The 12,087-nt window shown below is 47.8% G+C and overlaps 1 long non-coding RNA gene across 1 annotated transcript; it reads right to left on the bottom strand.

The window, feature by feature from the left end:
• Positions 1-1,032: 1,032 nt before the first annotated feature.
• On the bottom strand, positions 1,033-11,804 carry LOC110255514 (uncharacterized). Its single transcript, XR_002335937.2, has 3 exons — positions 11,648-11,804; positions 2,160-2,250; positions 1,033-1,160 (listed from the first exon to the last, which is right to left on the bottom strand). It is a non-coding gene; the product is annotated as an uncharacterized LOC110255514 (long non-coding RNA).
• Between the last annotated feature and the right edge of the window lie 283 nt (positions 11,805-12,087).

The following is a 12,087-nucleotide window of genomic DNA, read 5'->3' as shown; positions in this document are numbered from 1 at the left end:
TTGGAGGCAATCATGTAACCTCAGTGCAAATAGCTTGGGCAGCTGCAGACTCTAGGGCATGGTTGGCACTGGGGTGAGTGACTGCATCAGTGTCTGTGAGGATGAGGGAAAGCGACCCCTCCCAGATGCACGCCCTGATGTCATCCTCAGGGTCAGATGTGGTCCCTGACAGCTCTTGCAGGGGCACATGGTAGCCATGCAGGACCAAGCGGGAGAAGGAGAGTCTCTGCTCCAGCTCTAGGGAGAACTGGGCTGTTACAGCCCCCGGAGGACCTGGCACAGGGCAGGGGTCCAGCCACGGGGCAGGTGGAAGTGCATTTCAAGAGCCTTCTTGGGCCCTCGACAAACACTGATTGCGTCTCCATCTTTGGACCTCACTCCTGTGGCTCTGCCCTCTGCCACCAGAGTCCTGACCTGGCTCTTGGACTGTTTTACAAGTTGGCCTTTCCACGTTCCCGGAAACTCTTTTGTCTCTTGTGCAATGTGACTCCCTTTCCATTATCCTCTTCCCTCTCACACCCCTCCTTTAAAGCCTCTTTCCTCCACCCACATCTTTGTTTTGGGCACGCACTCGCATTCTCTCTCCAGGTAGCTACATCCACACTCATGGATTCAACTGCCCTGTGTGTGGATGAGCCTGAAATCTCTATCTGCAGCCAGGGGCTCTTTCTTCAATATTTGGAGCATTTTCTCTTCGGTTCCTGCCTGGGTTATTGCACTGACCTCCCAACTCAGGTGCAGCTGCAGGCCTTCTCTCCTCCAATCAACACTCCTCCTGCTGCCTGAGTGGTGGTGTTTTTTGTCATTTTCCCCTAAAATACCCATTGGAGCACATCCCTGGGCAGTTTCAATGACTCACCAATACCCCCAATAAAAGTATCGTTTAAAAGAACTTGATGCTCGGGGTCTGCTTCCTTGCCAGCCTCCTTGCTTGTTACTCTCTGACCTATAATGCCATGTGCTTGCCTAACCGAACTTATTTCGATTTCTCAGATAGTCTGTGCTTCTCCCGCTCTATAGGCATGCTCTTACCTTTTTTCTGGAAGGTATTTCCTCTTCTGTCTGCTGGTGACTTCTTTGTCTCTTCAAACTTGGCTCTGGAACCACCTCCTCTGTGAAGTGGTACCTGGCACCCAGGGCTGGCTTCACGGTTATATCACCTGTGAGTCACACGGGGCCCTGGGCTCAGAAGGTGTCTGCATTTGGTTTCATGCTCTGCTGTCACCATCTGAAAATTCTTTTTCTTTTTTTTCTTTTTTGGTCTTTTTAGGGCTGCACCTGTGGCATATGGAGGTTCCCAGGCTAGGGGTCCAATCGGAGCTGTTGCTACCAGCCTACACCAGAGCCACAATGATGCCAGATCAGAGCCGTGTCTGCAACCTACACCATAGCTCACGGCAACGAGGGATCCTTAACCCACTGAGCAAGGCCAGGGATCGAACCCTCAGCCTCATGGTTCCTAACTGGATTCATTTCCGCTGTGCCATGGCGGGAACTCCCACCATCTGAAAATTCTTAAGCATGAAAAAATAAGGGACTCTGCATTTCTGTTTTGCACCGAGGCCCATAAATTATGGATCGGGTCCCTCTGCCACCCCCTTAGCATCATAAACACAGCACAGTCATGACACTTACTAGGTTTTGTTGCAGACATGATCTCTCTGCCTTACCCAGTGGCCTGAGGAGCCTGAGAAGCCTGAGAGTGGGGGGTGTGTGTGTGTGTGTCCTGTTTCTCTCTATTGCCCAGCGCCTAGGGCAGTGAAGGACACACAGCAGGGGCTCTGTAAATGCTTGCTGACTCAATTAATTCAGGTCTGCGGGTCTTTTTTCCTTCGTCTGGGAGAACTGCCTTTCCCTTTTAAAATCATTCCCCATGTGAAAAGCAGGCACCAGAAATGGTGAGCTCCAGTTGTAATGATTATTATTATTTTTTAACCTGGCTGTATGATCTGACCTCACTCCAGTCACCTCTCGGGGCCTCAGATGACTTCTCTGGGAAATGAAGGGTATCACCAAATTTAAACACACCAGGGGCTACGGGGCCACAGCTCCCTGAGCCCCTTGCCCTCCGTCTCCTCCTCTCTGTTTGGAGTCTCTCCTCCAGGACACTTGAGAATCCTCATCCTTTGTACTCTTTTTTTTTTTTTTTTAAATCTCACCTTCTCTCTCACTTCACCTCTTTTTTTTTTTTTTTCATCAGGAAAGGGAAGGCCAAACTCTTCACTCAGCAAAAGAAGTATTTGTTGACATCTGGCAGAAAAAAAAAAAAAAGTGAAAAGTCAAAGATCCTTCAAAATCTTGGTGTTTGAATATTTAAAGACAATGAATGCTAGAAATGTTGACAGGTCCTGTGTCAGGCTTCATTCTGATCCCTAGGCCCATTATTTACTCTCTAAAAACGAAAGTAGCTTGCTTCAAGGGGGCTTGTGCAGAACTAATCTGCTGTTCAACTTCCCTGTCTGTCCCTCCCTTTCCCCTACAGCTGCTCCGGGCTCTGCTGCTGCCAGGATTTGCAGACTGTCCTTCCCCACAGCCCCTAGGGACTCAGGGGAGGGGAGTGGCAGGGAGAGAATGATTTGGGGAGAGGACCAAGGCAGAGAACCAGGAAGTTGGGGCTCTGGGACTCTTCTCTCACTTGTACCACTTTTCCTGCCTTTCTCTGTTGGAGTTCTGTGTTAGATTTGACTGGAAAATTGGGTTGCAATGCTGAAAAATGCATGAAAGCCTCTGTCTACGGGCCTAGGAGCAGAACTCTGTTTGGATGGATGTGGGGCCTTGGCCATTTGGACTGACTCTGTGGTATGATTCTTGTCAATATAAAAAAAGAGTATACTTTCTTTTTTTTTTTTTTTTTGTCTTTTTGCCTTTTCTAGGGTCACTCCTGTGGCATATGGAGGTTCCCAGGCTAGGGGTCTAATTGGAGCTATAGCTGCCAGCCTATGCCAGAGCCATAGCAACACGGGATCTGAGTCACGTCTGTGACCTACACCACAGCTCATGGCAATGCCTGATCCTTAACCCACTGAGCAAGGCCAGGGATCGAACCTGCAACCTCATGGTTCCTAGTCAGATTCGTTAACCACTGAGCCACGATGGGAACTCCATAAAAAAGTGTATACATTTTTAATGCTTTCTGTTTTTAGTCTTAGCCACCTTACGAAGGGGGAGTAGGGTTCCTGGACTGGCCTCCTTGCCATTTCTCTCTGGCCACAGGCTGGATTCTGGCCGGGGGTCAAACTCCTTGGCAGGGGCTAGGACAGAGTTGTCGATAACCTCGCCACAGATGTTAAACAGCCATGGAACCTACCTCTTCACTGTGGGCCTGGGCACCGTGCCCAACAGGGAAGAGGCAGGGGAGCTCTGCTGGCTCTCAACATCCCTGCCCTCCCACCCCCAGAGCCAGTGGTATCTTAATTTTTTTTCCCAGAGGGCTTTGTGGTCAGCCCAGCCATGGGAGACTGGAACAGAGGAAGGCGTGTAATGCAGAGCGAAGGCAGGGTGAAAGCCTGGAGTCCAACAGACTTGGGTTTGAGTCCCAGCTTTGTTGCTTAGCTAGTTCTGAAGCAACTCTGTGTGCCTGGTGCTATGTTAGATCCTTTGGGGGTCGGGGAGGAGGAATTTGCATTCTAACCGGGGAGAAATAAAAATCCAAGGAATTCCCATTGTGGCTCACTGGCTTAAGAACCTGACATAGTGTCCATGAGGATGCTGGTTCAATCCCTGGCCTTGCTCAGTGGGTTAAGGATCTGGGGTGGCTGCTGCATAGGTTGCAGATGTGGCTAAGATCTGGTGTGGCTGTGGCTATGGCATAGGCTGGCAGTTGTAGCTCTGATTGGACCCCTAGCCTGGGAACTGCCCTATGCTGCAGGTGCAGGCCTTAACAAGGAAAAAAAATTGGTGGTGGGAAAATTTTCTTAGTCTCTTCACCTCTACCCCTCAAACAAGCCAGAGAAACACATAGAAGTGGAGGAGAAGCTGACCACACCATCTTTTACTGTGCAGGAAAGTTGGAAGGCAGCAAAGGCGTTTGGCAGAGTAATTAGCTCAAAATTACATTAACGGGAAAAATATGTGTCTCTTCAGTAGCCCTGGTGATGGGTTTTGGCAGGAAATGAAACCGTGCCATTTGAGATGTGTCTGTGTTTTTAGATACCTAAGAGCCAACTGCAGATTGGAACTAAAAGCCTTCCTCCCCTACATGGACCCAGAGGCCCCTCCCCAACACATGCCGAGCAACAGAAAATGGGCAGAGGAGACCCCCCCCGCCCCGCCCCCCGCTTTGACTCAGGACAGAGAACAGAGCTAGAACAATCTATGAACTACTCAGGGGGACTTGGGGCTACATAGGCCTGGGGTGGGGGTTCTGAAGGGTGGGGGCAGGTGAGGAAGAGTTGAACTTCAGGAAGGTGTTAAAAGAGATGAGGACTGGAGTTCCCGTTGTGGCGCAGTGGTTAACGAATCCGACTAGGAACCATGAGGTTGCGGCTTCGACCCCTGCCCTTGCTCAGTGGGTTAACGATCCGGCGTTGCCGTGAGCTGTGGTGTAGGTTGCAGACGCAGCTCGGATCCCGCGTTGCTGTGGCTCTGGCGTAGGCCGGTGGCTACAGCTCCGATTCGACCCCTAGCCTGGGAACCTCCATATGCCGCGGGAGCGGCCCAAGAAATGGCAAAAAGACAAAAAAAAAAAAAAATAAATAAATAAAAAATTAAAAAAGAGATGAGGACTGAAGGAAAAGGAAGCAGCAGCAGCAGCTTAGAGAAAGAGAGCTTGGTCCTGCGAAGGATCCCCCTTGTGTTCTAGTGAGGGTCCATGTGCAGGTGGAAGGTGGCCAGGATGCTGCAAGGAACAGGCAGGATTTGAGCTGAACCCTGAAGGACCAGAAGTGGAGGGGATCGCTGAGGACACTTCAGATACAAGGCTCACATGGCTAAGAAGACCTATTTCCAGCCTGGCTTTGCCTACATCCTTCTGTCTCCTCAGCCCCTCCCCCGAGCAGGGCTACTGAGCCCATGCATTTCATAGGGACCCACGGGGGCAGTGGCCGAGGCTCCTCCCCAAGGCTGGAGCATTTGCTCAGGACGGGGACAGGCCCCTTCCAGGGTCTGGAGGGACAGGCCCCACCCTGCCCTAGGAGTCTGCGCAGCGCAAGGCAGTATTTCACGTTTCGCATCATGACACAGTCTGCTCGGTGTGGAAGCAGGAGCCTGTTGACTCTAAGAGCCCAGCTGTTCCCGAGCTCCAGACGCCAGGGAAAATCTCTTCTGAGCAGAGAGGGATGAGCAGTCGGGAGTTATGTGAGGGGTGCTCCCGGATGCCACAGAAGGGCAGAAGAGCAGTCTGTCACGGTAATGTGGCCCTGGAGGCCTCTGGGTTCCATCCCCGCACGATGCAGATGGGGGGCCACCAGGCGCGACTGCTTGGGGAGCTCTTTTCTAAATATCACATCACTACCCTCTGATACGAGGAACTCCAGTATTTATTCCATCTCTTAAGGCCTGAATTACACAGCTGTCAGAGGGCTTCCCACTGCGTTCCTTCCCTTCCTCCTTCTCCCTCTCTTACGCTCCTTAGGAGGAGGGAGAAGGACCCCTCGCCCCTCATTTCTTTCTGATTATCACACGCTGTGCGGGGCCTGTTTTCGCACGCGCTCACACCTTCCAGTCTCTTCCTTTAATCCCTACGCCGGGCAGTTCTCTCCACCGCAAAAAGGGGCACGCCCTTTATCCGCCAGGGTCTTTTGGGATGTGGCTCTTGAACCTAGTTTTGGCTCTTGGGGTTTCTAGCTTCTAATTGCTAGACCCCTCTCCCCCACACGCCCCCCCCCCCCCACCACACCTGTGGCATGCAGAAGTTCCCAGGCCAAGGATGGAAAAACGTGTGGTAGCAGTGACAATGCTGGGTCCTGAACCTGCTGTGCCACAAGAGAAACTCCCTAATTGCCTTTTAATGCCTCACCTTCTTCTCTCGGCCTTTTGAATCCCATTACTTGTTTCTAGCCTTGTAGGAGAGGCTGTCTCACAAAATTAATTGCAAAGCAATGGAAAATGTAAATGTAGTAGAAAATATGATTAATCCCTCTTCTAAAACTAAAGTACGTTTAAAAATGGTTTATTCATTTGCACCTCAATCCTCTCTCCAATTAGCAGCTGAGCTGGGATAGCTGCTTGGCCTTCCCGGTCAGGGTCAGAACAGGCTGCTCAACCCTCTCACCATTGTTCCTCTTTGAGGTTTTACTATAAAGCAATGAGTGGGACTTTGGGTTTTTTTGCATAGATATACCAGAACTTTGTGAAAAGAAAACTGTCCTCTTCAAAGTTATCAACTTGTATTTCATGCATACCATTTGTGTGTTTAGATTTGATGATGCAAAGGTTTTCATCAAAGTTTTATCTGGGTCCGTTCATAAAAAATTGACATATGTCAGAAAGTCCAATATTTCAGCATCTAAGTTATATTTGCAAGCTATATTTGCTTCTTATACATGAAAATGGATGAAACAGTCTTTGTCAGATCATGGGTTCCAATTCTGAGTTTCAGAAAAGTGTCACCCACAGTAAGTATACCCTCACAGCCAGGGTGCTGCCGTTGTGTAAAAACATTGATCAAACTTCAAGATCAGTTTAGAATGTCATACAAGAAAACCACATATTAACCTCTCCACTGTCACCCTTGTATTGACCCAAAAGGTTTCTATCTGCTTAACTCCAGTGACTTTTGACTGTTTAATGTTTGGATATGAAACTTTGCCATAACCGAAAAGTATTGAAAAAAAGAACTCCAGGCTCTGAATAGGATTCTTAGAGGAGCTCAAAAATGTTCTAAGCAATGATAGCATCAAAAAAAGAGACTACGTCCCAAGGAGTCCACTGCAAAGGAGCTGGTTATTGGGTTGCGGGCAGAGAAGGTGTCCCCCGATTTCACCTACCAGTGTGAAGAGCTATCCTCTAGCCTAGCACTGCTGGCCAGCCTCCTCTGCCCCTGTTCCTTCCAGGGGGCAAAGAATAACTGAGTCTGATGGTGATTTAGGGAGAAGGGCCAGTGAGTTAGGGAGGAGGACTGGGCATGGGTGGCTCGGCTCCTTCTGGGCTCTACTTCCAGATCTGCTGGCCTGCAGGTCTCTTGGCTCTGCAGTAGGAGGTACGCCCCAGAGAGCTGCATGAGTGGGTCTGATTAACTTGGAGATAAAATATTAGCAAGCCCTCTGGGCTGCAGATCTCAAACCTCATGGTCAATAATGTTGGCCATATTTCGAATTCTATCTATAGGACTCCTGTGTATCTCTCTCATTTGGTTTTAATCTCCAGGTGATGAAGAAAGAGGTATTATTTATTAGCCCTTTAAAACACCATCAACTGTGTTCATTTGGATATATAAATTTCTGCTGCCTTTATTATGAGAGAAGCTCCCTTGCATTATAGTTATGCCTGACAGAGTAAAAAGTTGGGAGCCATGAGAGAGGAAGTCTTCCTTGGCCCTATCTCTTTATTTTATTAGCTTAAACGTTTTTTCATAAAATGTGGAATGAGAAGGAAATGCTCATTTTCTATTTGTGGAAGGGGGTGCTGAATGACTCTGCTTGCCCCTTGTAAAACAGGGGGATTCTTCCATGATGGGTTATTTGCAGAACTGATGGAAAGGAGCAATTTGGCTGTGACTCTTACTTCCTCCTTGAGTATAAGTTCATAGAGGGCAGGACAGCGCTGTTCAAAGTGATCACACCTTCTTCCACTGCTGGATGTGTTGCCATTTCTCTACTTCCTCCTGAGGCTCAGGTGTGATTGTTGGAGAAGGTTAAGTGGAAGTATCTGGAGAGAGGCCAAAGGGTCTTCACCCTGAGGACCAGGGTTGCAGCTGAACTGCAAGATGTTCTTTTCTTTCTGGTCTCCCAAGACCAGGGAGGGCTTGGCTTACCCATCCTTGGGGGCAAGGAGACAGGACCCTCATCCGGGACGGATATAGACAGTCCCCTGCTGGGGTGTGTGTGTGTGTGTGTGTGGCTTCCACACACATCAGGGTCTCCTAGCATCTGCTGTCTGACTTAGGTACACTGAAGCTGGGCCTCTAGGCTTTCAGTAGGTCCACAGTGGAGAGAATGTCACCAGTTCTCCTACAGAGTCCTTGAGGCTCCCCCTGTATGCATCCTGATGCCTGCAGGCTCCAGAAGCTCCTTTGCTCAAGAAATAGAGATAAGTTGGGGGATGGAAGTACAGGGTGACCCCTGTGTGGTCAAACCACCATCTTTCTAAAAGCCACTTGACACCATCCTATCCCAACCGGGTATCAGGCCTTTGCCCGTCCCCAAGAAGCAAATACTATCATGGATTACAGCCATCACCTTGGAATCCCTGGGTGCTTGAGAACATGTTCGTCCCCAATAGGAAAAAAAAAAAAATATCAGGCCTTCCAGCAAGGGCTAATGTAATTGATGAGCAGTATAACCTGACCCTTTCTTAGCATGGGCCTGGTAATTTGGCCAGGCTTCCCTCTTGTCTTGGTGGTTGTGGGAATCCCTTCATATGTAGTCTAACCTAATTTCCCTTCAGGCTCTTTCTACCCAGTTCTGAACTTTTAGTTTCCTTGCCTCTCGTCCCTGTGGTCTCTGAACTTGAGTATGAATTTCATCTTTTCTGGGGCTTTGTCTTGGTTGCCCCGTTATTTATTTATTTATTTATTTAATTATTATTATTATTTTTTTGTCTCTTTAGGGCTGCATCCATGGCATATGGAAGTTCCCAGGCTAGAGGTCAAATCAGAGCTATAGCTGCTGGCCTACGTCACAGCCACAGCCACACAAGATCCAAGCCATGTCTGTGACCTACACCACAGCTCACAGCAATGCTGATCCTTAATCCACTGAGCAAGGCCAGGATCAAATTTGCATCCTCATGGATACTAGTCGGGTTCGTTACCTCTGAGCTGAGACGGGAACTCCTGGTTGCCCCTTTAGGTCTTGTCTCTAGAAGAAAGTGCCCTCCATGGAAACCCAATCTCAGCCCTGGACCCTTGGTTGAGGACCTGGCTGGGGCCAGCTGTGCCCTCTCCAGATGGGGGAAATCAAATGGGTGCCTTGACATCAAATGTGACAGAACCTGGGGCCTGACTAGGGGGAGTTTCCCTTTGAATAATAAGTAGCCCCTTCTTATTGGCTGGCCTGGAATTGAGTGGTCACATCCTATGATGCTTCCAGAGTGGGTTTGGCATTAAGCATTTTTGGATACCCCAAAGTGCCACCACAGTGTTTTTACAACTTTCATGAAGTTCCTGTGTCCTTCTTGAAACAAAATTGCTTTAATTTGTATTTTTTTGCTGAGAACAGAACACTAAGCCCTAAAACAGGATGAGCAGGGAAAAAAAGTGAGATTGTCAAACGAATCAGAGACAACTTCTATAAGATTCCTTTCTGTCCTACTGTCCCTGTATCTGCACATGTGAAAATTAGGCCAAAAGAGGCTTAAGTAGGGAAGAAGGATTTTTAATAGTCAAGAAGACTTGCCTCTTGATGCTTTAGTTTCTCCCTCCTCAAATACCAAAGCCAGACTCATATGTCTGGGTGTTTACTTTCTATTTCTAGGACACAGAAGGGAATCTAGAGTTTTTAGAGCTGTAAGAAAATGAGAAGTAATTTGATGCAAAACCCTTGTTCTGTCTATGAGGTAACTAAGGCCCAAATTAGTGAGGTGAGCCAGCTGATGCTACACAGTCAGGTGGTGGCAGGTAATGGAACTTGGTGCCAATGTCCTGACTGCCCAGCTCGTTCTCTGTCTACTTATGTCGCTTCCTGGCCAGAATGGGGAAAGGAGGCCAGACAAGTGGGAGAAATGGGGTCTCAACATCCCTGCTCTTAGATGCCACCAGAGATGCTGAGTGGAAGCTGAGAGAGGAACGCAGAGATCCAGTTAAACTATGGCATGGTGCTTTCACTTCTTTAAAAAAATTTTTTTTTTTTTTTTGCTTTTTAGGCCTGCACCCACACCGTATGGAGGGTCCCAGGCTAGGGGTCGAATTGGAGCTACAGCTGCGGTATGCAACAGCCACAACAACGCCAGAGCTGAGCTGGGTCTGCAACCTACACCACAGCTCGTGGCAATGCCAGATCTTTTAACCCACTGAGTGAGGCCAGGGATCGAGCCCTCAACTTCATGTTTCCTAGTCGGATTCATTTCCACTGCACCACGACGGGAACTCAAAAAAATTTTTTTTCAAGTATAGTTGATTTGCAGTGATGTGCTAGTTTCTGCTGTACAGCAAAGTGATTCAATATGCATATATATATATCTATATATACACACACATACATATTATTCTTTTTCATATTCTTTTCTATTATGGTTTATCATAAGCTATTGGATATAGTTCCCTGTGTTATACAGTAGGACCTTGCTATTTATCCATCTTGTATACAATAGTTTGCACCTGCTAATCCTAAACTCCCAACCCATCCCTCCCTCATCCTTCTCCCCCTTGGAAACCATAATTCTCTTCTCTATATCTGTTCCTGTTTCATAGATAGGCTCATTTGGGTCATAGATCCCATATATAAGTGATATCCTATGGTATTTGTCTTTCTCTTTCTGACTTTGCTTAGTATGCTAACCTCTAGGTCCATCCATGGCATGGCACTTGTAATGTCAAGCTTATGTCAGCTGGTTGAGAAACATGAAGAATTCATATCTAGGTAGGTATTCACTAGATTCCTCTAAATATTGCAGTCTGAGGTATGTAAGTCATGTGTTTAAAACGGTATCCAAAAACCTCACAGAAGCCGTTATGAAATATTTTGTTTTACTGGCAATGGGACAAAAAATAATTGGGCATTAAATCACGGAAATGGGGAAAAGGGAGCTGCAAATCAAGGGAAATAGTGGAAAATTAGGTCTTAGTGGAGAGAAATGTGTACATATGAACTGCCTGATGTTTCAGGGAAAGAAATATAGTCCTGTAAATCTCCCCTTTAACCCTTTAAACTTCAGGACTGAGGTGTGCTTGCCTGTCAGGGTCTGGGAGCCAACCACTGTTTGGTGATGGGGGTGGGGTGGAATTGGCTACCTCCTGTCCCACAGTGGCGGAAATGGAGTGTGATGGTTTAGACACGGCTCCTGTTTGAAGCAGGAGTTTGAGATCCATGCGTGTGGTCAAGTTCCTAGGACTATCACAACACCCGAATTTCTCTTGCCTCTCACTGGGCAGAGGGTGACTTCGGTCTGTTAGCAGCTGAGATCCCAGGAGGTGAGCCTGGGCAGCACTTCCTTGGAGGGCACTAGGGCCCTGCCGACACACCACCTGGTTTTGTTAAATCCCCGCTGAAAGCCTGTGCCTTATTATCTGTCTAGTATAGACATAATTTCTATAAATTATAAATTAAAAAATAAATAATAAACACCTTTTTAATTGCAGATCCTCTTTTTCTCTTGTCAATTAAAGTGAACTTGCAAAGCTGCTTAACGCAAAAAAGCTCCACAGCCATCAACTCTTGTTAGATATGGTACAAGCCGTTACCCTGATTTTCCCATAGCTGCGAGGATTAATCACAGATAATCATCACAAAAGGATCACACCCATATACATAATATAAAAATAGCAAAATGCCCAAAGTGGAACTATTGAAAAAAGAAGAAAATCACTCAAACATGGATAACTTGGACTTACCATTTAGGGGGCGAAGGAAAAGAGAAGGAGAGGGATTCGGGCTTGCTCTGGAAAGAACCCAGATCTTCTCCTTTTGATGAGGGATTTGGGGCCAGGAAAGTGGTCGAGTGACTGGCCCTGGGATGGAGGTGGCCTTGAGATCCCTGTCCTTGCTGATGCTTATTTGTCGGACAGCAGCCTTTAGCTCATATTGGCTAAGCGTGCATGAGGTCATTCACTGAATCTTAGCAGGGACAGGAAATGTGCACAGCTGGGGGAGATGACTCAAAGCTTCAAGCGGGTTCAGGTTGGGCAAGAGGAAGAGCTTTTTTAGAGAAGGCCAAATGCTGACTTGATGACTGAGGAAGGAATGAGGCTGTTTGCCTAGAAATCTTAAAGTTGAAAATCAGTTCTCTCAGATGACTTAGGCTGGGTCCGGGGTGGTGAGATGGACAAGCTGG

This window comes from Sus scrofa, chromosome 9, assembly GCF_054392235.1.
Source record: "Sus scrofa isolate SSC_HxYL_T2T_F1_AM1 chromosome 9, Sscrofa_HxYL_maternal_Yorkshire_Landrace_v2.0, whole genome shotgun sequence".
NCBI lineage: Eukaryota > Metazoa > Chordata > Mammalia > Artiodactyla > Suidae > Sus > Sus scrofa.
This window is presented reverse-complemented; position numbering and strand designations above follow the sequence as displayed.